Source organism: Hypanus sabinus, chromosome 10 (assembly GCF_030144855.1).
Source record: "Hypanus sabinus isolate sHypSab1 chromosome 10, sHypSab1.hap1, whole genome shotgun sequence".
NCBI classification, from domain to species: Eukaryota; Metazoa; Chordata; class Chondrichthyes; order Myliobatiformes; family Dasyatidae; genus Hypanus; species Hypanus sabinus.
Window position 1 is genome coordinate 144592778 of NC_082715.1, and position 25569 is coordinate 144618346.

The following is a 25569-nucleotide window of genomic DNA, read 5'->3' on the forward strand; positions in this document are numbered from 1 at the left end:
GGGAGACAGAGTAGGAAGGCTTTGGCTGAACGGGTCTTTGGTGATAAAGGGTCGTGGCGAGGTAGGTTATCTGTGTAGAATACAGAAAGGAAGTATGTGTGTGAGACCAGTGTTCTGTGCTCGGTGTCGGATGTGGGGAATCCTGAGTCTCCCAGCTTCCCGGACGGCCACATCTGTACCCGATGTGTCAAGCTGCAGTTGCTTACGGTTCGGGTTAGGGAACTGGAGATGCAGCTTGATGATCTTTGTCTGGCCAGGAAGAGTGAGGAGCTGATAGAGAGGAGCTATAGGCAGGTAGTCACTCCAGGGCCTTGGGAGACAGATAAGTGGGTGACAGTCAGGAGAGGCAAGGGCAAGAAGTAGACACTAGAGAGTACCCCAGTGGCTGTACCCCTTAACAATAAGTACTCCTGCTTGAGTACTGTTGCGGGGGACAGCCTACCTGGGGAAGCAACCTCCGGCACACAGACTGGCCCTGTGGCTCAGAAGGGTAGGGAAAGGAAGAGGAAGGCAGCAGTGATAGGTGACTCTAAAGTTAGCAGGTCAGACAGGTGATTCTGTGGATACAGGAAAGAAACACAGATGGTATTTTGCCTCCCAGGTGCCAGGGTCTGGGATGTTTCTGATGGTGTCCATGATATCCTGAAGTGGGAAGGAGAACAGCCAGAGGTCATGGTACATATTGGTACCAACGACATACATAGGAAAAGAGAGGAGGTCTTGAAAGCAGACTACAGGGAGTTAGGAAAGAAGCTCAGAAGCAAGACCACAAAGTTAGTAATCCTGGGATTCCTGCCTGTGCCACGTGACAGTGAGTATAGGAATAGAGTGAGGTGGAGGATAAATGCGTGGCTGAGGGATTGGAGCAGGGGGCAGGGATTCATATTTCTGGAGCATTGGGATGATCCTGTGGTGTGACCTGTACAAAAAGGATGGGATGCACTTGAATCCCGGAGGGGAGGTTTGCTAAGGTTTTTGGGGAGACTTTAAACTAGAATGGCTAGTGGGAGCGAACTGAGCTGAAGTGACAGAGGAAAGTGAGATTGGCTCAAAAATAGAAAGCTTGGAGACAGTGCGAGAGGGAGGATAGGAAGGTGATAGGGAAGGGACGAACTCAGACTGATAGTTTAACATGGGTCTATTTTAATGCAAGGAGTATTATGAGCAAATCAGATGAGCTTAGAACATGGATCAACACTTGGAGCTATGATGTTTTGTCCATTACAGGGACTTGTATGGTGCAGTTGCAGGAATGGCTTCTTCAAGTGCCAGGCTTTAGATGTTTCAGAAAGGACAGGGAGGGAGGCAAAAGAGGTGGGTGTGTGGCACTGTTGATCAGGGATAGTGTCACGGCTGCAGAAAAGGAGGAAGCCATGGAGCTGTTGTCTACTGAGTCTCTGTGGGTGGAAGTTAGGAATAGGAAGGGGTCAATAACTCTACTGGGTACTTTTTATAGGCCGACCAATAGTAACAGGGACATCGAGGAGCAGATAGGAAGACAGATTCTGCAAAGGTGTAATAAAAACAGGGTTGTTGTGATGTGAGATTTTAATTTCCCAAATATTGATTGGCATCTTCCTAGATTGATGGGTTTGGATGGGATGAAGTTTGTTAGGTGTGCTCAGAATGGTTTCCTGACACAATATGTAGATAAGCCTACAAGAGGAGAGGCTGTACTTGATCTGGTTTTTGGGAAATGAACCTGGTCAGGTGTCAGGTCTCTCAGTGGGAGAGCATTTTGGAGATAGTGATCACAATTCTATCTCTTCTACCATAACATTGGAGAGGGATAGGTACAGACAAGTTAGGGAAACGGTTAATTGGAGTAAGGGGAAATATGACGCTATCAGGCAGGAACATGGACGCATAAATTGGAAACAGATGTTCTCAGGGAGACGTACGGAAGAAATGTGGCAAATGATCAGGGGTATTTGTGGGGGTTCTGCATAGGTATGTTCCAATGAGAGAGGGAAAGGATGGTTGGGTATGGGAATCATGGTGCAGAAAGGCTGTTGTAAATCTAGTTAAGAAGAAAAAAAGATCTTATGAAAGGTTCAAAAAACTAGGTAATGATAGAGATCTAGAAGATTATAAAGCTAGCAGTAAAGAGCTTAAGAATGAAATTAGGAGAGCCTGAAGGGGCCATGAGAAGGCCTTGGTGGACAGGATTAAGGAAAACCCCAAGGTATTCTACAAGTATGTGAAGAGCAAGAAGATAATATATGAGAGAATAGGACCAATTAAGTGTGACAATGGAAAACTGTGTATGGAACCGGAGGAGATACTGAATGTACTGAATGAATGCCTTGCTTCAGTATTTACTGCAGAAAATGATCTTGGTGATTGTAGTGATGATTGCCATGGACTGAAAAGCTTGAACATGTAGATATTAAGAAAGAGGATGCGCTGAAGCTTTTAGAGAGCATCAAGTTGGGTAAGTCACAAGGACTGGATGAGATGTACCCCAGGCTACTGTGGGAAGTGAGAGAGGAGATTGCTGAGCCTCTGGCAATGATCTTTGCATCATCAATGAGGATGGGAGTGGTTCCAGAGAATTGGAGGATTGCAGATGTTGTTCCCTTATTCAAGAAAGGGAGTAGAGATAGCCCAGGAAATTAGAGACCAGTGAGTCTTACTTCAGTGGTTGGTAAGTTGATGGAGAAGATCCTGAGAGGCAGGAATTATGAACATTTGGAGAGGCATAATATGATTAGGAATAGTCAGCATGGATTTGTCAAAGCCAGGTTGTGCCTTATGAGCCTGATTTAATTTTCTGAGGATGTGACTAAACATATTGAAGAAGGTAGAGTTGTAGATCTAGGGCATATGGATTTCAGCAAGGGATTTGATAAGGTACCCCATGCAAGGCTTATTGAGAAAGTAGGAAAGTGTTCAGTTTGGTAGGTCAAATATGATGGCAGAATATAGTATTAATGGTAAGTATTAATGGCAGTGTGGAGGATCAGAGGGATCCAAGTCCATCGGACACTCAAAGCTGCTGCGCAGGATGACTCTGTGTTTAAGAAGGCATACTGTGCATTGGCCTTCATCAATCGTGAGATTTTGAGTTTAAGAGCTGAGAGGTAATATTGCAGCTATATAGGACCCTAGTCAGACCCCACTTGGAGTACTGTGCTCAGTTCTGGTCGCCACACTACAGGAATGACATGGAAACCACAGAAAGCGTTCAGAAGAGATTTACAAGGATGTTGCCTGGATTGGGGAGCATGCCTTATGAGAATAGGTTGAGTGAACTCGGCCTTTTCTCCTTGGAGCGACAGAGGATGAGAGCTGACCTGATAGAGGTGTACAAGATAATGAGAGGCATTGATCGTGTGGATAGTCAGAGGCTTTTTCCCAGGGCTGAAATGACTAGCACAAGAGGGCATAGATTTAAGGTGCTGGAGAGTAGGTACAGAGGAGATGTCAGGGGTAAGTTTTTTTACGCAGAGAGTGGTGAGTGCGTGGAATGGGCTGCCGGCAATGGTGGTGGAGGCAGATACGATAGGGTCTTTTAAGAGACTCCTGGATAGGTACGTGGAGCTCAGAGGACTATGGGTAAGCCGAGGCAGTTCTAAGGTAAGGACATGTTTGTCACAGCATTGTGGACCGAGGGGCCTGTATTGTGCTGTATCTTTTGTGTGTTTCTATGTTTCTATTGTAACACTCACGTGACCGGCGGGTGTATGTCTGGGGGAAAATTCGTTCACCTGCCAAACCGCGCCTCCCATATACATGGATGCTGTGAAATACTTGCTAATACAAACTCGCACACACAATATCAAGAGCACACCAGGTACGTTTACAGAATACACTTTATATATCTTACTGGAACTAAGTGATTAATAACGATACATTATATATGAAGGAAAAGAAAATAAAGACACGGTGCCAAAACTTATCAGAGTTCAGTCAATTTAGTGCACATCGTTGGAGCTCAACCATCAAATCCTCCGACCCCTCTTCACTCTCGTCCGACCTCCATGACCCCCGCACCTGGGACCACCTTCAGTCATCGACCAGCAGTGCTGCACCCATCCACCTTCCTCGCCGTCTTCTTCCCGACTCCCCAAACAGACCACGCAATCCCAGCTCCCAGACCCACAAGAGAAATGACATCCAACCCAATTGGTTTACAAATAAATACAATCCCCGTTATCCGCAACTTTAACCCAAACAAACTTCGAGAAGCTTCGAGAGTGCTCTGCCAGAAAAGCACTCTCTCACCAGTTAGCATAACAAAGAAGCAGTTTTACTTTTAACAAACAAAGAAGCCATTTTGATTAACATACACAGTACACTATTATTGATATGTGAGTGTTGCCAGGAACATGGAGCAAGGGGTGTGTACCTGTGGAAGGATGCACTCAGGAGCACTCACTCAGTCAAGTAATCTCCATCCAACCATCACAGATGGAGCTTTCAACACCAACAGGAATTGGTTATAGCAATGTGAAGATTACTGGGAACATGGAGCTAGGGGTTTGTGTATCTGTGGAGGGATACACTCAGGGAGCATTCTCTCAGTCAAATAAACTGAATCCAATCATCACAGATAGACCTTCAAAGACTGACATGAATTGATTACGTGAGGTTTTCCGGGAACACGGAGCTAAACAGCAAACAATCAGCTGGAAGACCTCAGTGGGCTGAGCAGAATCTGCAGAGGGAGGCTCGGGGAATGAATTGTCCGAAGTTCCGGTCAAATCCCAGCATCAAAACCTGTCAACAATTCCTTCCTTCCCACTGAGATCCTGATGCAAGCTTTCAACCCAAAATGTCAACACCTCCTCTCCTCCTCCCACGGATTCTGCTTGACCCATCGAGTTCCCCGAGCAGACCGTCTGACCCTCCAGATTCCAGAACCTGCAGTGTCTTGTGCCTCAAATATAGAGGCAAAACTGGAATGTGAGTGGAGAGGGAGATGAACTCTGCTTCCATAGACCTGATGGGCTGAATGGACTCTCTGAATTTTACTACATTTCAGAAGCTGTTAGAGGATGAGGGGAGTGAAAAGAGTTCAAACCAGCTCAGTTTCGTCCAGCCAAATCACATGCTATGTTGGCACCAGAACATCTGGTGACACAAGCTCATCGTTAGATTGTGTTGGATACGAAAGCAAATCACACATTTCACTAACACAAGGGATTCTGCAGATGCAGGAAATCCAGAGACTTTGGGCAAAAACCCTGATGTGACCATTATAGTCCTGGCTGTTGGTGCGACTGTAACGAAACCCAATTTCCCTCGGGATCAACAAAGTATGTCTGTCTGTCTGTCTGATGGAGAGTCTCGGCCGGAAACGTTGACTGTTTACCCCTTTCCATAGATGCTGCCTGGCCTGCTGAGTTCCTCCATCATTCTGTGTGTTTTGACGCATTCCACTGTACACGTTGATGTACGTGTGATAAATAACTCCGAATCTGAGCCGGAGAAGGTCAGTGAACATCCAGGAACATTAACGAATGGACCGAGCCTTCACAGAGCCCTGCAGTGACTCCCTTTGCCAGCATGTCACCTCCTGTTTCCAAACACTCCTCAATGAGGGTGAGCTTCCAGCTATGGCTTGTTCATGGGCTGAGGACTGTCCTTATAGGCAGGCTTGATCAGAATTAAACCAGACAAGGAGCAGGCACAGACTAAAGGGGAACGAGCTGTCTGGGAAGCTGAAAATTTGTCGCCCATCTAACAGAGCTTGCAGAATGGGTGGGATCTTGTTTAACCTTGTAAGGACACACACACAAAGTTATTGATGTCCTGCAGGTGTTTGCAGTTAACAGAGAACACAGAATATTTCTGCACAGTACAGGCCATTCAGCCCACAATATTGTGACAGCCCTTTAACCTACTCTGAAATCCATCTGACCCTCCCCTCCTGTACCGTATCAGATTGATTGTGAGAAGGTGGTGAATACACATCGATCAGGCAGAGAATTGCTTCAGCCTCATACGTACTGGAGGCATGCTCTTTCGGTGCAGGCCCGGCTCGTAACTGCCACACTGTAATTGGCACAGTGTGCACTGATACTAACAAGAATCAGTAAACACCAGTAACCATACCACTTCGTTATATTGTAATTCTTGCTCTGTGCATACGTAGCACCTCCCACAGAGCCCAACGTGTTTCTCTCACCCTTTCCGTCTACCTGAATCTCTTAACTGTCCCTAATGTGTCTGCCTCCACCATCGCCCCTGGCAACACAGTCAAGGATCAATTTTATTCCCCATATACACTTACATGTATTTGGAATCTGCTGCTGGTCAGCATGTGACATGCAGCAAAACAACATTCAACAATTATACAGAATAAAGAATTATATGAATAATAAAGGTAGAAGTTAAAGTATGTCAATGAAATAAATACACAAATACCAGCATGTACTTACAATGTAAACAGCATTATAAAAATTGGTTAAAGTATTTAAAGTGCAAAGCAGTGATTATGGTAACAGATAGAGGGGGGTGGGCTGTCTAACTAGAAAGGTTGTTCAGATTAACTGCCTGGGGGAAGAGGTTTTGTAGATGGCGTGGAGTGATCCACTCATTCACCACCCTCAGTGTATGAAAATCTAACTGTGACATCCTCCCTATACTTCCCTCCAAACACCTTAGACTGATGCACCATTGTATTAGCCATTTCCACCATGGGGGAAAAAGTCTCTGGCTGTTCACTTTTTGTTTCTTATCATTTTGTTCACCTCTCGCAAGTCACTTTTTATCCTCCTTTCTTCTAAAGAGAAAAGCCCTAGCTTGCTCAGCCTATACATTTATGACAAGCTCTCTAATCCAGGCAGTATCCCAGTAAATCTTCTCTGCACTCTAAAATTTCCTTACCCTTCCTATAATGTAAAACTGAACACGATATCCTAAGTGTGATCTACACAGAGTATTCTAGAGGTGCACCGTCACCTCATGGTAAACACAGATCAGTGGTAAGTTGCAGATTGATTTAGTTAAACTAATTAGATACCACAATATTTACATCACAGAGACAGGGTATTTTCTCCCTCTGTCTGTGCTGGTGTTTAGTTTCTATACAGATCATCTCCCAATCATCTTCTTCTCTCTCCATCAACAGATGGGCACCTCAGCAGCTCAGCCGGTAGAGAGACTGCCTGGTGGCTCAATCACGACTTCCGTTGCTGTCCGTGTGCAGTTGGAACGTTCTCCCTGTGAAGATGTGGATTTCACTGGGTGCTCTGCTTTTCTCCCATATCCAAAAGATGAGCCATTTGGTAGGTTGATGAACTGACAACTGTCACTTGTCTGTAGGTGAGTGGTGGATCTGAGGAGATGGAATGGGATTTGTGTAAATAGATGCTTAATGGTCAGTGCAAACAGAGATCAGGAAAACCATTTTACATCACTAAAATCCTGGCAAGATATTAACACACATCCGCTCACACTAGGACATCAATATCCTATATAGGGGTAGCAGAGTAGCATGAAGGTTAGAACAATGCCTTACAGAAGCAGCGACTGAGGATCAGTTCCTGCCACTGTCTGTAAGCAGTTTCTATGATCACCCGTGACCATGTAGGTATCCTTCGGATGGTTGCAGTCATATTATTCCTCATAATCTGCGTGATATAATCTCCCTGTAATCACATTGTTCCTCACAGTCTGTGAGAGTAATGTCTCTGTAGTCACTGTACTCCTCACTCTGTGTGATGTAAGGTCCCTGTGGTCACTGTATTCCTCACTCTGTGTGATGTAATGTCCCTGTAGACACTGTATTCCTCACTTTGTGTGATGTACTGTCCCTGTGGTCACTGTATTCCTCACTCTGTGTGATGTAATGTCCCTGCAGTCACTGTATTCCTCTCTCTGTGTATCTAACGTCTCTGTAGTCACAAGATCACAATACAAAGGAGCAGAAGTAGGCCATTCGGCCTATCATGTCTGCTCTGTCATTCCACCATGAGATAAACTATTCTCCCATTTAGTTCCAATTTCCGGCTTTTTCTCCATATCCCTTGATACCCTGACTAATTAGATACCTATCAATCTCCTCCTTAAACATCCTCACTGATTGGGCCTCCACAGCTGTATGTGGCAACGAATTCCATAAATCCACGACCCTCTGGCTTAAAAAAATTCTCCTTATCTCTGTTTTAAATGGGTACCCTCTAATTCTAAGACTGTGGCCTTTTGCCCCGGACTCACCAACCAAGGGAGACAGCCTTTCCACATCTACTCTGTCCAACCATTTCAACATTCGAAATGTTTCTACGAGATCCTTTCTCATTCTTCTATACTCTAATGAATACAGTCCAAGAGCTGACAAATGCTCCTCATATGTTAGTCCCTGCATTCCAGGAATCATCCTAGTGAATCTTCTCTGAACTCTCTCCAACGTCAGCACATCCTTTCTAAGATATGGGGTCCAAAACTGCACACAGTGTTCCAAATCGGGTGTCACCAGTGCCCCAGAGAGCCTCATCAACACCTCCTTACTCTAATACACTATTCCCCTTGAAATGAATGCCAACATAGCATTCACTTTCCTTACTGACGATCCAACCTGGTGGTTAACCTTTAGGGTATCCTGCACTAGGACCCCCAAGTTCCTTTGCACTTCTGATTTTTGAATTTTCTCCCCATCTAAATAATAATCTGCCCAATTGTTTCTTCTTCCAAAATGTACAACCATATGTTTCTCAACATTGTATCTCATCTGCCATTTCTTTGCCCACTCTCCTAAACTGACAAAGTCTCTCTGCAACCTTTCCATTTCCTCAACACTTCCTGCTCCTCCACCTGCCTTGGTGTCATCTGCAAACTTAGCCACAAAACCATTTAATCCATAATCTAAATTATCAGTGTAAAAAGAAGAGTCCCCAACACCAGCCCCTGCGGAACACCACTAGTAACTGGCAACCAACCAGAATAGGATCCCTGTATTTCCACTCTTTGCTTTCTGTCTATCAGCCAATGCTCCACCCTTTCCAACGCCGTTCCTGTAATTCCATGGGCCCTCTTCTTATTAAGCAGCCCCTTATGTGGCACCTTATCAAAGGCCTTTTGGAAATCCAAATACACAACATCCACAGCCTCTCCCTTGTCAACCTTATTTGAGATTACCTCAAAAAATTCCAAAGGTTGGTGAGGCAGGATCTTCCCTTCATGAAACCATGCTGGCTTGGGCCTATTTTGTCATGCACCTCGAGGTAATTCATAATCTCATCCTTGAGGTTCGACTCCAACTACCGATGTCAGACTAATAGGTCTGTAATTTTCTTTTTGCTGCCCCCCCTTTTCATAAATAACGGAACTACATTTGCGACCTTCCAGTCCTCCGGAACCGTGCCAGAGTCTACTGATTCCTGGAAGATTATTTCCAATGCCTCCACAATCTCCAAAGTCACCTCCTTCGGAACCCATGGATGCACTTCATCTGGTCCAGGAGTCTTATCTATCCTTAGTCCATTTAGCTTCTCAAGCACTTTCTCTCTAGTAATCTTGACTGTACCTAATACTATTCCCTGAGACCTCTGGCTATCAGGTATGTTTCTAATGTCTTCCACTGTGAAGAATAATGCAAAATACTCATTTAGTTCCTCTGCCATCCCTGTTACCCATTATAATTTCTCCAGCATCCTTTTTAAAACGTCATATATCTACCTGTAGTGTTCTTGTGCAGGTGTAGAAACTCTGAACTAAACACAGAGGTAAACCGTAGTCAATGAAGGCAAGAATCACAGTAAGATTAACTGTTTACTGTTTACTCTTCCACATTAACATATAGTGAAAACTGTTGATAAAACAATACAAAATATAATACAGTATTTGTTTCCTTCTTGGCATCACATTTACATCATAAATACTTGTAAAAGTAAAACTACAACAAACTATATTACATTAAAGTACAACATACAGTCAGAACTTACCTATGCCATCAACAACTTTAAATACACTTCAACACAAACTATCCAGCAACGCTTTCAATAGCACAAGAAAATAAACTTTATCAACCATCATTACTTTTAACAGAATTAGCGTTAACATTTTTACTTCAACATTTCGATTATCATATGAACTTACGGCATTGCTTCTATGATGTTTCTTAGTGCGTAGAATGAAACTTTTCTCACACTAATCCAACACACACAAGCCCCTGTCTTCCCATTTCTCCAAACTGGTATTTACCTACAACATGTGGCGAAACTGGATGTGACGTCGTCGCATGCCGCGATACAACACAGACAGTGAATTTACTTTCAACAACCTTAACTTTAACAGGAAAATAATTACAAATGAATTACTAAAGCGAAAATGTAATAAAGCTAAACAAATGTCTTAAGGGGAACACACTACCCCGTCACTCTTTTACTTCATACATTTAAAAAACCTCTTAGTATCCTTTTTTATGTTAATTGCCAATTTCCTTTCATAATTAATCTTTTCTTTCCTAATTACTTTCTTACTTTCCTTCTGTAAATTTTTAAAATTCGTCCAGTCTTCAGTTTTGCCACTAATTTTGGCTTCCTTGTATGCTGCCTCTTTTGCTTTTATTTTAGCATTAACTTCTCTCATTAGCCACATCTGTGTCATTTCTCCTTTTATGATTTTCTTTTTTCTTGGAATATATTTTTCCTGTACTCTCCTTATTTCTTGCAGGAATTTCATCCAATTCTACGCTACTGCCCTTCCATTTAGCTTACTTTTCCAATCAACTTGTGCCAGTTCCTCTCTCATACCACTGTAATTTCCTTTGTTCCACTGAAATATTGATACACCTTATACCAACTTCTCCTTTTCAAATCTGAACTCAATCATATTATGGTCACTCCTTCCAAAGGGGCTCCATTACCTCTAGCTCCCTAATCACCTCAGGCTCATTACACAGCACCCAATCCAAAGCAGCTGATCCCCAGTGGGCTGATGGACAAGCTGCTCCAGGAAGCCATCCCGTAGGAATTCTACAAACTCCCTCTCCTGAGATCCAGTACCTTCCTGACTTTCCCAATCCACTTTCATATTAAAATCTCCCTTAATTATCCTGACATTTTCCTTCCGACATGCCTTTTCTATTTCCAGCTGTAACTTGTAGTCCACATCCCGACTGCTGTTTGGAGGCCTGTATATAACTGCTATTAGTGTCTTTTTACCCTTGCCATTTCTTAACTCGACCCATAAGGATTCTACTTCTTCTGATCCTATGTCGCTTCTTTCTAGTGATTTGATATCATTGCTTACCATCAGGGCCACGCCACCCCCTTTACCTACCTTCCTATCTTTCCAATACACGGTGTATCCTTGAACATTCAGCTCCCAATCACATCCATCATTTAGCCATGACTCAGTGATGGCCACTATGTCATACCTTTTAACCTGTAGCTGTACATCAAGGTCATCCACTTTATTTCTAATGCTGTGTGCATTTAAGTATTGTACATTTAGATCAGTACCCGTTACTGATTTTGCTATATTTCTATCGCACAACAAATTATTCTGTCTATTCACCTGCCTGTCCTTCTTACTTTCTCTGCTGCACAGTATCTTTGACTTATTACTATTTTCCTCTTCCTTGACCCTAAGGGTTTCCTTCCCCTTGCCAACTCAGTTTAAACCCTCACTAACAGCTATATTAAACAATCCGGCCAGGATATTAATATCCTTTGAGTTCAGGTGTAACCCATTGTTTCTGTATAAGTCATGCCTCCCCCAAAATAGATCCCAATCATCTAAGAATTTGAAGCCCTGCCCCCTGCACCAGTTACTTAGCCACACATTCATCTGCTTAATTCTGCTATTCTTACCTTCATTAGCACATGGCTCAAGCAGTAATCCTGAGATTATTACTCTGGGGGTCTGGCATTTCAATTTTCTTCCTAGCTCCCAGTAATCATCCTTTAGGACCTCCTCTCTTTTTCTGTCTATGTCATTGGTACCAACATGTACCAAGACTTCTGGTTGCTCGCCCTCTCTTCTCAGGATACTGTGGACCCGATCTGAGATATCTCGCAACCTGGCACCAGGGAGGCAACACACCATCCGGGTATCCTTGTCCGGCTCGCAGAATCTCTTGTCTGTTCCCCTCACGATGGAATCCCCTATAACTCCAGCATTTCTCCTTTATTTCTTTATCACGGCTCTGGGCAGAGTGCCAGAGTCCCGTTCATTGTGGTCTTCCTCTGTCAGGTCAACCCCTCGAACAGTATCAAAAACTTTATATCGGTTCCTGAGGGGGACTGTCACAGAGATGATGTCCACTATCTCTCTATAGGTACTATCGATCACCTCCTCACTTTCTCTAATTAGCTGAAGGTCATCAAGTTGTTGCTCCAGATCCCTCACTTGATTCCTAAGGAGCTTCATCTCATTGCATCTGGAGCAGGTGTAATCCTGGGGTAGGCTGGGAGTCTCCCAAGGACCCCACATCTGGCACTCCAGGCACAACACTAATCCAAAATGCATACCTCTAATCCAGCTGTCAGCTCTAAATAAACAAACGTGTAACCTACCACTTTACTCAACGGTGGCAGGAAGCCTCTTCCTGTTTCCGCCTAAGCCCGTTGAGCCAAAGCCCTATCACTCTGCACCCTCTCACTCTGCTGCCCGCTCCGATGCTGCCTGCTCGATATGGTGGTGTTCTTTTTAAATCTTCCGCGCTCTGAGGTCATGCGCCTGTGCAGTCGTTCCTCTTTTATCCCAAGTAGTTTGGAAAAAAAAAACTTTTTCCCGAAAACCAGCGACTTACTCCACTGCCTGCTTGCTGTGATTCAGAGGAACCATGCAAGCTTGCTTCCCTTTTTAAATCTTCCACGCTCTGAGGTCACGCACCTGCGTAGTCGTGCCTCTTTGATACATCTCTGTATGATGTAATGTCCCTGTAGTCACTGTATTCCTGACCCTGTGTGATGTAATGTCCCTGTGGTCACTGTATTCCTCACTCTGTGTGATGTAATGTCCCTGTGGTCACTGTATTCCTCACTCTGTGTGATGTAATGTCCCTGTAGTCACTGTATTCCTGACCCTGTGTGATGTAATGTCCCTGCGGTCACTGTATTCCTCACTCTGTGTGATGTAATGTCTCTGCGGTCACTGTATTCCTCACTCTGTGATGTAATGTCCCTGCGGTTACTGTATTCCTCACTCTGTGATGTAATGTCCCTGCGGTTACTGTATTCCTCACTCTGTGATGTAATGTCCCTGTGGTCACTGTATTCCTCACTCTGTGTGATGTAATGTCCCTGTAGTCACTGTATTCCTGACCCTGTGTGATGTAATGTCCCTGTGGTCACTGTATTCCTCACTCTGTGTGATGTAATGTCCCTGCGGTCTCTGTATTCCTCACTCTGTGATGTAATGTCCCTGCGGTTACTGTATTCCTCACTCTGTGATGTAATGTCCCTGCGGTTACTGTATTCCTCACTCTGTGATGTAATGTCCCTGTGGTCACTGTATTCCTCACTCTGTGATGTAATGTCCCTGCGGTTACTGTATTCCTCACTTTGTGTGATGTAATGTCCCTGCAGTCACTGTATTCCTCACTCTGTGATGTAATGTCCCTGTGGTCACTGTATTCCTCACTCTGTGATGTAATGTCCCTGCGGTTACTGTATTCCTCACTTTGTGTGATGTAATGTCCCTGTGGTCACTGTATTCCTCACTCTGTGATGTAATGTCCCTGTGGTCACTGTATTCCTCACTCTGTGTGATGTAATGTCCCTGCAGTCACTGTATTCCTCACTCTGTGTGATGTAATGTCTCTGTAGTCTCTGTATTCCTCACTCTGTGATGTAATGTCCCTGTGGTCACTGTATTCCTCACTCTGTGTGATGCAATGTCCCTGCAGTCACTCTGTGTGATGTAATGTCCCTGCAGTCACTGTATTCCTCACTCTGTGTGATGTAACGTCCCTGCAGTCACTGCATTCCTGACCCTGTGTGATGTAATTTCTCTGAACTTTACAGTAGTGGTTAGCACAATGCTCTACAACACCAGCTGTAAGATCAGGGTTCAATTCCCACCGCTGTCTTTGAGGAGTTTGTATGTTCTCCCTGTGACCAAGTGGGTTTCCTCCAGGTGCTCCAGTTTCCTCCCATATTCCAAGGTCGTATGGGTTTGAATTAGTAAGTGGTGGCCGTCCTGTGTTGGCGCAGGAAGCATGTCAACACTTGCAGGCTGTCCCCAGCACATCCTCACACAGTGCTGGTCACTGGCACAAGGACACATTTCACTGTATGTTTCAATGTACCTGTGACAAATGAGAACTAAACTAATCTTTAAGGATTGTAACGAGTCTGGAGCAATGGGTGATAACGAGACTCTTTGATGGAATTTAGAATAGGAGCTAATATTAATTTATTTCACTCGATTAAGCTAATATTTAAGTGCAGAGTTAATATCTGAAATTAAAATGTGTACCTTATAGATCTCTATTTATAACCTGAAGTGTATATTATACTAAATTAAAAGTTAAATGCTCTAAAAGATCCAAAATATAAATACATATTGAACATTTAATTTCAACACATCCCATATGGTTCATATTTTAATGCAGGTCTGATGAATTAATAGGCTCCTTGAGGTTAGGACTGTGCCAATCACACAACTCCAGGCAGGATCACACATTCATGCACACACATCGAGTCGACCCACCCTGCCGCTCAGTAATGCTGAAGAGTAAGTTAATAAGGCTGCATTCAGCTCAGTCTTTTTATTCTAAGCTGTCTGACAAATATTGAAGGAGGGACATACTCATTTGGACGCCAGAACCAGCTGAGCACACCTTACTGATTTAAAAGTGTGGTACACAGTGGTTGGTGCAATGTTTTACAGTGCCAGCTGTAAGATCGGGGTTCGATTCCTGCCACCGTCAGTAAGGAGTTTGCACGTTCGCCCTGTCACCATGTCGGTTTCCACTTCCCTCCCACATGCCAAAGATGTGGAGCCAGGGTTGAGGTCAGTGAGTTTTGGCGCCGGAAGTGTGGTGACACCCGGGGACTGACTCTCAGCACAAACCTCAATGATCTGATTTGATGCACTTCACTGCAGGTATCTGCGGCAAATAAAGCTAATCTCTTACCTCTTAAAGGCAGCACATCAAAGAGAAAAGAATAATGATTGCGTATCTCTACGTCTATCACAACCTCTCCAAGATATGTTGCATCCACTGGACTGGGATGTCCAGATACATCGTCACCGGTAACCTGGATCCTTATATGTGTCCTTCGCTACAACTACCACGTCGTTAGCTCAACCCCACAGGAGGTGCTGGGCTTGTACCAACTGTGAAGTCACTTCCATCTCAGTTAGAAAGCAGGAACCTCAGTTAAGTCAGGGATAGTTGGCCAAAGTCAGAGCTTCGTAGTTTCATTATTATTGGCTTGTTTGTTGTCTGTCACATCCAACAATGATAGGAGACCTGTGTGGGAGAGTTTTCAATGTGAAAAGCCACTGCTCTGGGACAGCTCCACTCTCTTGACCTTGGAAGCTTTGGCCCAGTGCTACGTGTACCCATCGCAAACTGAACCCTCTATGGTCGCATTGGATGACTCTTACTTCTTCTGTGCCTTGTCATGCCCCTCGCTCTCCACAACGTGTGGCAGAACTGCCTTCCTGGCCATTGAATCTCACAGTCGATCTCATCCACCCAGTCTGCCAGAGCAGACTTCACATGCTAGGACAGACGTGTCCCTGTCTCACTGGGGTAGGAAGGCCCCAAGCTGCCCTCACCTGGGCTAGCCCACCTGTCGAAGTGGAGTACGGGGTCTGGCCGCAATTACATGAAAACAGCTACTTAGAGCCACGGGCGAGAGACGAGTGTCCGGTGGGGACCAAAGGTGAGCTAGCTGCCCCAGACTGGACGCAAAAAGCCCCTTCACCAGAGGTGTTACCCCTCCCTGGGCACCCACACACCCCATTGTCTTAATATCTTCACATAGCAAGTTTTGCTTGCTTGCCATCCATTTTGATCATTTCTTTCCAGCAGTGCATTGGGGTTGTACAAAGGAAAGCCACAATGCAGAATTAAGCACTGTGGTCACAGAGCAAGCGCAGAGCAGGGAGACAATATGGTGCAAGTCATAATGAGGTACATTGTGAGGTCAAGAACATGAGACTCTGCAAATCGTGAGTAACTCCCACATTGAAGCCCCGATAAAGGGTCTCAGCCTGAAACATTCTCCTCCGTAGATTCCGCCTGACCTTGATGAGTTCCTCCAGCAGTTTTTGTGCGTGGCTCTGGATTTCCAGCATCTGCAGAATCTCTTAATCTCTTGTGTTTGCAACACACACATAAAACACTGCAGGAACCTGATGAAGGGTCTCGGCCTGAAACGTCAACTGTTTATTCCCCTTCATAGATGCTCCCTGACTTGCTGAGTTCCTCCAGCATTTTCTGTGTGTTGTGATGTCTGGTGTTCATCTTATTGTGCTAAGAGACCTATTATAGGTCTTATAATAGCAGGATAGAAGCTGTTCCTGAGCCCGGTGGTACGTGCTTTTGGGCTTTTGTGTATTCTGCCCGATGGGAGGGAGAGAGGTAACGTCTGGGGCGGACGGGGTCTTTGATTACATTTTTACTGAGAAGTGAAGCATGCAGGTACAGCAGGCGGTGAAAAAGGCAAATGGTATGTTGGCATTCATAGCAAAAGGATTTGAGTACAGGAGCAGGGAGGTTCTACTGCAGTTGTACAAGGCCTTGGTGAGACCACATCTAGAATATTGTGTGCAGTTTTGGTCCCCTAATCTGAGGAAAGACATTCTTGCCATAGAGGGAGTACAGAGAAGGTTGACCAGATTAATTCCTGGGATGGCAGGACTTTCATATGAAGAAAGACTGGATCGACTGGGCTTATACTCACTGGAATTTAGAAGATTGCGGGGGATTTTATTGAAACATATAAAATTCTAAAGGGATTGGACAGGCTAGATGCAGTAAGATTGTTTCCAATGTTGGGGAAGTCCAGAACGAGGGGTCACAGTTTAAGGATAAAGGTGAAGCCTTTTAGGACAGAAATGAGGAAAAACTTCTTCACACGGAGAGTGGTGAATCTGTGGAATTCTATGCCACAGGAAACAGTTGGGGCCAGTTCATTGGCTATATTTAAGAGGGAGTTAGATATGGCCCTTGTGGCTAAAGAGATCGGGGGTATGGAGAGAAAGCAGGTACAGGGTTTTGAGTTGGATGATCGGCCATGATCATACTGAATGGCGGTGCAGGCTTGAAGGGTCGAATGGCCTACCCCTGCACCTATTTTCTATGTTTCTACGAAGAGAGTGTATGGTGGGGAGGCTGGTTTCTGTGTCTGCTGTTGGCCTCTCGTGCCGGCCTGGTACGTGGTGGTGGGTAGCGTGAATGGCTTTTAACCGAGAGGAAGTCTGTGTCTGTACAGATCCCGAAGTAGGAACAGGCCACTGAGCCCCTCGTTCCACCCTCAGTAAAGCAAAGTCTCTGTGTGGAACTAGGTGAGAGTAAGCGTTTGGCACGGACTAGAAGGGCCTGTTTCCGTGCTGTAATTGTTATATGGTTATATGGTCCAGGCTGCAGGAGCTGGAGGAAGTGGTGGAACCAGGCACGAGAGCAACATTGAAGAGAGATTTCAATAAGCACATCAGGAGGCAGGGGATGGAGGGAAGGAGCCCAACATGCAGGCAGATGTGCTGTTTACATTGGCATCCTGTCAGTATAGATATCATCCTATGCTCTCAGCAAAATTTTCCAATAATCCCACATACCGTTTCTAGCCTGGGAGAGGCTGCAGAAGGGGTTTAGCAGGATTGTGGCTGGATGAGAGGCTCTGTGCTATAAGGAGGGGTCAGACAAACCTTGCTTGATTTCTCTGAAGCAGCGGAGATCTGGTAGAGGATTCAGTTTATTAGAGCTGATGGAAGCTGAACGTTGAGAGGCATAAAGAGGGTAGGCACCTGATATCTTCTGCACAAGATGCTGGAGGAACTTATTAGATTAGGCAGCATCTCCGGGGGTGAATAAACAGTCAACATTTCCGGCTGAGACAGTTCTTGATCTGCTGAGTTCCTCCAGCATTTTGTGTGTGCTGCTCTGGATTTCCAGCATCTGCAGAACCTCGTGTTTATGAGCCAGTATCTTTCTCCCGGGCTCAAAATGTTGAATATTAATGCACTTAAGGTGAGAGGTGGAAGGTCAAAGGAGATGTGTGGGGTAGGTTCTGTTTTTGAAAAGAGATCACAAAGTGGGGTGTGGCAGGAATGTGCTTCTGGGGCAGTGATGGTGGTAAATCCAACAGAGCTGTTTAAGAGGCTCTTAGATGGGCCCATGAATGTTCAGAGAATGGAGGGATATGGACTTTTGTAGGCAGAAGGGATTACTCAAGGTTATAAGCACAAGGTTCTGCAGATGCTGGAAATCTTGAGCAACAAAGACAAAATGCTGAAGGAACTCAGCATCGATGGAGGGAAATGAAAGTCGACATTTCATGAGTCCTGATGAAAGGACTCGGCCTGAAACATTGACTGTTTATTCCTCTCCATCATCGCTGCCTGACTCTCCTCCAGCACTTTGTGTGTGCGTGGCTCTCGGTTAATTAGGCTAGCACAACATTGTGGGCCGAAGGGCCTGTCCATAAGCTATGGTCCATCTAAAAATCAATCAGTTTCTGTCATGAATAACTGAGCTCCATGACAGTATGAAATAGAAAACTGGAAAGGCCGACCACTGTGGGTGAAAAGGGTCCCCGCCACCCCTACTTCCCAATTTCAGTCCTGAATGAACTCCAACCCCATTTCCAGCACCCAAGCAGGGAAGCATTAACTCCACATCTACACAACCAGGCCCATGAGAGTACAGTCACAGTGTGGCTCAGCACAGGAAAGGCCACAGGCCCCTGCAGCATGAAGCAGTGTGGGTGCATGTGTGTGAATATAACTTTAAACCCAGGATACGTCTGCCAATCAATCAGGGTCATTTCAAAGTTTCTTTTTATGACCGACAGCATGATCAACCAATCACAAATGCTGACCGCAGAAGGTCATGCCTGTTTAGTTTTATCAAACATACTATTTTTGAGTTTTATTCTTACAATATCCGTCTGTAGCAAAATGGAACACGTTCCAGAGGCAGACAGATTTCTGTCGTGACCACATAGCCAGACTTAGTAACGCTTAGTTTTACACATTGCAGTTTTTTAGTGCTAAACTACAAGGGTGTGCATTTTAAGCAATTTCAGCATAAAAATATTAGCCATATTAATTTTATCAATTTGAGATTGAGAGATGAGGCAAAATTAGGCTAGTGGGGCCAGACATTGAGAGGACACCATTTAAATTCTATACGAATATTTGTCCCAGTATATACACAAGTCACTGAATCACATCTGCCTTATTTCACATGCAAGGAAAGAAACTTGAGAACACACAATGATACAATCTCAGGCACACACACACACAGCTCTTTTACAATAAGGGTGCACACTAATGAATTTTAGTTAGTAATGAAGGAAATATTTTTTTAGCAGTCTGCACTGTGAGGTGACGTCAAGGTTTCAATGATCTAATCCTGCCAAGCAAGTACTGGTGTGTTTTTAGGCTGTCTATGTGTGCCGAACTTCAAGGTAGTCCTATTTACAGGAACAGCTCCCTCTGCTTCCAAGACCCTCAGCCCAGGCACTCTGATAACAATGTTCATCAACAGCTCATTCTTACACACTGGTTGTTTGTCAGTCTTTGTGTGTAGGTTTTCATTTAGTCTATCGCATTTCTCTGTTCTACAGTGAATGACTGAGAAAATCAATCTCAGGTTAGTATATAACGACATGTTCTATGATATAAATTTACTTTGAACCTTGAAAGGAAATGTATATTCAAAGGAACGGTAGCATGTGGTACTGCTACCAGAGGCACGGTAGCATAGTGGTTAGCACAGTGCTTTAAAGTACAAACAAGCAGCGTTCAGTTCCTGCTGCTCCCTGTACAGGATTTGCACGTCCTCCCTGCGACCACCTGGGTTTCCCCCGGGAATTCGAGCTTCCTTCTGAAGATGTACTGGCTGATAGGTCAATTGGTAATTGTAATCTGTCATTTAAAATCCTGTAATGCGGCGAGGATTAAATAGGGGGATTGCTGGGTGGTGTGTCTTAAAGGGCGAGTAGTGCATATTCCGTGCTGTGTGTCGATAAATGTAAAAAAAAATAACATTACTGGCACTCCCCTTCCATCCAATGGAATTCAGTAAACGTGAGGAGTAGAGGGCAATGGTTGATGCTCCAGCACATGATCAGCAGCCACCTTTTATCTTCAGTACACCAACATTCGAGAAGACTAGAAGATAAAAGCAGGGATGTTATGTTGAGTCGTTATAAGGCATTATCAGACCACAGTTGTAGCGTTGTAAGAAGGAATGTGCTGTCATTGGAGAGGGACCAGAGGCAGTTCACAAGAGCGATCCCAGCAAAGCAAGGGTTGGGGCATTTGATGGATCTGGGACTGCACTCACTGGAATTTGGAAAATAAGGAGGATCTCATTGTAACCTACCAAACACTGAAATGCCTAGATAGAGTTGACATATAGAGATAGTTTCCAACAGAGTCTAAGACCAGGGGTCACTGTCTCAGAATTGAAATCCCTCGGTGAGAGAGATGAGGAGGATTTCCTTTAGCCAGAAGGTGGTGAATCTGTGGAATTCATTGCCATAGACAGCTGTGGAGGCCAAGACATTGGGTGTATTTAAAGCAGAGGTTGATAGGGACTTCATTAGTGAGGGTGTCAAAGGGCATGGGGAGGGGAAGGGAGAAGAATGGGTTTGAGAGGAAAAATAAACCAGACATAATCAAATGCTGGAGCCGAGTGAATGGAGTAAATGTCCTAGTTCTGCTCCCGAACCTTGTGGCCAACTATGCTCATGTCTAAAATGAGGGGCCTGGATAGAGTCAATGCACACAGGCTGAGGAATTAACAACTAAAGAGCAACGGTTTCAGTCTAGTTGAAATGATTTAATAGGAGCCCGAGGGTCATTTTTTTCACCGAAGTTGGCCAGTAAGTGGAATGAGCTGCCAGAGGAAGGTTGAGGCAAGTACATTGACGACACTTAAAATTGTACTTGGACAGATACATGGATAGGTAAAGCTTAGAGGGATATGGGCCAAACTTGGGAAAATGGGACTGGATGACATGGGGATCTGGGCCAGCATGGACCAGTGGGCCACAAGGCCTATTTCTGACTTAATACTCACGTTCACTTCCTCAGGATTGACACAGCTGACGTGACACCATTCTTAATTCACTGTTCTTTAGTAAAAAGTGAGAATCGATAAATAAACATCACTCAAAACAAGACATTTTTCATATTTAGCATACTTGACGAGGAGAGGCAGGAGATTTCTTTCCCTCCCCTTGACCTGCTGCCCCATTCTCAGTAGCTTGACTGTATACACAATGCTTCTTTGGTCAGTCTTTTCACAATGGAAGGAACATAAAAGGAAAAGGGACGTATCCCAAGAATCAGATTTCACCCAGAGGTCTGTAGAGTCCTGGCAAGTTTTGAAAGGCTGGCCAATTTCTCGGTGTCCCCAAGCATGTTGGAGTGGAATTAATTCAGCTCAGTAACGTAACAAGTTGAACTGATCGCCCCATCTCCCACGGGTCGGGCTGATGCTTCTAATTATTTCCTTCTGACTCTGGTTCACCGACTAGAGACCACGTTGAAACAAACTGATTTAATAATGGAGCTGCCTGTTCCCCTAGGAGAGCCCTGTACAACATACTGAAAAGACAATGCACTCTGAACTCTGGAGAATAAAGCAGAGTTGAAAATGGCAGCCCACACCAGACCTACTTGTGATAGTGAGAGTCTTAAATCCCTTTTCTCTAACATCCCTTCTTTTCCCACAGTGACTCTGTGAAATTCAGTCAGATAAATAACATTTGCTAATTCATGCAGTAGTCCACCACTTGTTCAAATTCAAATTCACTGTCATTCACCTTACACATGTACACCACCAAATGAAACAACGTTCCTCCGGACCAAGGTGCACAACACAGTACATATAACTCACACACAGTACATAAAGTAATATTACCACTGTTACGAATGTGCCACAGCTCTGAGGGGCTGAAGGGTGTGGGGTAGCCCCCTCCTTTTTGAGAATCGCAAGATCACTATTGAGTCAGTTCAGGAGACCCAGGAAATGAGAGAAAGACATGTAGAATCCACAAAGAGTTGGAATGTGTCCTGGTCTCCAAAAGGCGGAGCCATTGATACCGGCTATTGTCTCTTGGAGACGGAATTGTGTATTGAATCCTGTACGATGCATCGAAGCCCCCAGGCAATGAACCGAGGGGGAAGTTGGTGGAGGGATTTCATCATCCCAACCTGATTGACATCTGAGACCCTGTGAGTCAGGATAAAAGAGGGTCTGTGGGAACAGCCCCTCAGACGCACCAGAAGAAACGCTAGCGATCCCGTATTAGCAAAAGCCGGTGGGAAGGCCACATGCGTCCGTTTTCATTTGCCCCGGAATCGGTGGTCCATTACCACGGAAGAACGGTTTTTAGCTAACAACGGGGAAATCAACTCCCAACGACTCTTGAAGGATTGACATCATTAAAGGAATGGGCAAGTTTTAACCCGTCTTTCTCTCCAACCAAAAAGCTGCAGCTTGAACAAACTAAAGTGACTTTTATATTTCCATCGGACAATACATTATCCCCTAGACAACGATAGAGCTATTTCTTGGTGATTATTATTATACCCGTGCTTTTAGATTTAGTATTGATGACGTATATCATCTGTATGTTTGCATTGATATTATTTTTGTGTATTTTTATCAATAAATACCATTAAAAATACTACCATCAGACTTCAACGGACCTCTCTATCTTTGCTGGTAAGTGACCCAGTTACGGGGTACGTAACACCACAAATAAATTAACAAATAATAAAATATATTCCAGCAGACTGACATTTACCATGAGGTACATTTATGACTCCAGCTGAAAAGCAAACAGTAAACGACTGGTGTTTCGTAAGTGCTGAGGCCTTGTTGATAGGTACCTAGAGAATGTCATTTAGAGTCACAAACAGAAAGAGGCCCTTCTGCCCATCAAGGGGGCAGCATGGTCACATAGTGATTAACGTATCTTCTTATGTATTACACTCGACTGCTGACACAAAACAACAAATTTCATACCATGTGTGAGTGTTAATAAAGCTGATTCTGATCCTGCAGATGCTGGAAATCTTGAAAAAACTGCTGGAGGATCTCAAAGTTCAAAGTAAATTATTATCAAGGTATATACTGTATATGACACTATATTCTATACCACCCTGAGGTTTACTTTCTTGTGGGCATTCCCAGTACAAAGAGATACAATGGGATCAATGAAAACTACACATAATCTCAGCAGGAGAAGCAGATTCCACAGTTCTAATGAAAGATCTGGGCCTGAAACCTCAACCAGTCAGATTCTGCCTGACACCCTGACTTCCTCTCACATTGATTGAGTGTTGATTTTTAAATGTATTTGTACTTACCTCTGGTCACCCATCACCCCCTGTAGAATTACCCCCAGAAGCAATCCATTTGCAGATCAGAACACTAAAGTTACCATGGAAACACCCTGAGCTTTTATGCTAGTGGCTGCTTCTGCAAGTTTGCCTTCTATGTTCACAAGGTGGTCAGAAACATTTCAGATCAGAAAATCACCCACCAGAACGCATTCAGGTAAAGACAGAGGCCAAGGACAAAGCTCCCTGGTGTTGAACACTCCGTTGCCTGGAGTGATAGGCCAGTTATTTCACTTCCAACCAATATTGTCAAACCAAACATCAAATACGTCCCTTCCTTGCTCAGTACAATGAACACCGGCACGTCCATCAGTCAGATACTACCAGACCTTCCTTCCCAACAGATTACTTCTTGTACAATAAAGTACTTTAATTAACTCCGGTGGCAGGTTGAGTGATTTGTCCAGTTGAGATTAAACAACACAAATCACCCAGTGATCTCCGCAATGAAGCCTGCAGTGGTGCTGATGTTGCACAGAATTCCTTTGCTGACACAAGATTTAACGTCATTCTCTGTACACGAGTGTAAAGGAGAATAAACTAATTGCTACTCCAGATCTGATGCAGCAAAACAAAACCAATAAAGAACACAATAATAAAAAACACAATAAATATAAATCATAAATTAGCTCACATACATAGATTGGATTGTATGACCATAAAGTGACATTAAATGCGGGAGTTTCTGTGCATAAGAGGACTCTGACAGGAAATGATAAAGTAGTGGCGGTTGGGGGTGTGGTGGGGTAGGTTAGTGGGTGGAGGTGTTGATCAGCTTTACTGTTTGGGGCAAGTAACTGTTTTTGAGTCTGGTGGTCCTGGAGTGGGTGCAAATAGCCTCCTCCCTGGTGGGAGTGGGACAGCCCTTGAGGAGGGTGGGTGGGATTCTTCGTGATGTTACTGGCTCTTTCCTGGCAATCCCTTGGAAAACTCAGTCTGACTGTATAGTGCCAGGGCTGCATTACAATGCCAAAGGCTTTGTTCTGCTCCGCATCACAACAGCAGTGCAAATCCTTATACAATGGCCGATAGATTCAACAGAGCATAACCAAGGGCAGGAACAGGCCCTCTAGACCCTCAATCTTGTCCTTCCTCAGTCTTGCCCCCTCTCAAGATCATGGAAAATCAAATTACCTTTTTAAATTGACCATTCTCCATAACCAGGGGTAGTAAACCTTTCTCAGAGTATTTGCCCAAATTGGTGCCACACCTCTAAAAATTTTCCTCTCATGCCATGGTAATTATATGCAGAGATTATCACTGATTAATTAATTAGTAACTATAATTATGGACAGTTTCAAGTCCTGTTGCTTATTCATTGTTTTTTTAATAAAGGTGGAACAGACAGATTGCAATGAAAAATTTCTCATTACTGAATATCCTGTGTTCCCTCATGAATGACAGAAGGCAAACAAGCAGAGTGAAGCCAGTGACAACTGTTTATAACCAATGGCAATGAGAACACCAGCTCCAGGAGCATTTTAAAATGTATCATCTAACGCCACGTGTTCTCGCAACTGTCCAGCTGTCGCCAAGCCGGCTTTTCTGGGGTTTCTGGAGCCTGGTACCACGCTGTAAGTCAAAATAAAAGTCAAAAATAAAAATACATGGAGGTCAGGAGGAGTGATGTTCTTTGGCAAATCCTTCCCCAGTATGATTTGGCTCTGAATGAACATTGAAGATTTGCTAATTGTCCCTCCTCATCCTTTCACTAAGGGGATCAACTTGATAAATTATCAGATCAGAATCAGGTTTATTATCACAGACATACAGTATGTTGTGAAATGTGTTGTTTTGCCATAGCAGTACAGTGCAATACATAAAATACATTTAAATTACAATATTATATATTGTGGTGAGCATTTGGTCCATAATGATAGACAAGGAACTCAACAACTGTTTTATTGAGAAAGACACAAAACAGACCAGGTACCGACCCAGAAAGTCACTGTATATATAGAAACATAGAAAACCTACAGCACAGTACAGACTCTTTGGCTCACAAAGCTGAGTCGAACATATCCTTACCTTAGAAATTGCCTTGGGTTACCCATAGCCTTCTATTATTCTGAGCTC

General features: G+C 44.2%; 1 long non-coding RNA gene across 3 annotated transcripts; it reads left to right on the forward strand.

Moving 5' to 3' along the window:
• On the forward strand, nucleotides 1–25327 carry LOC132401194 (uncharacterized). 3 transcript variants are annotated; one of them, XR_009514524.1, is made up of 4 exons: nucleotides 1–61; nucleotides 5330–7235; nucleotides 23156–23217; nucleotides 24829–25327. It is a non-coding gene; the product is annotated as an uncharacterized LOC132401194 (long non-coding RNA). The 3 variants fall into 3 exon arrangements; XR_009514523.1 differs by lacking the exon at nucleotides 1–61 and having other exon boundaries at nucleotides 3596–5547; nucleotides 7079–7235; XR_009514522.1 differs by lacking the exon at nucleotides 1–61 and having other exon boundaries at nucleotides 3594–7235.
• Nucleotides 25328–25569: the final 242 nt, after the last annotated feature.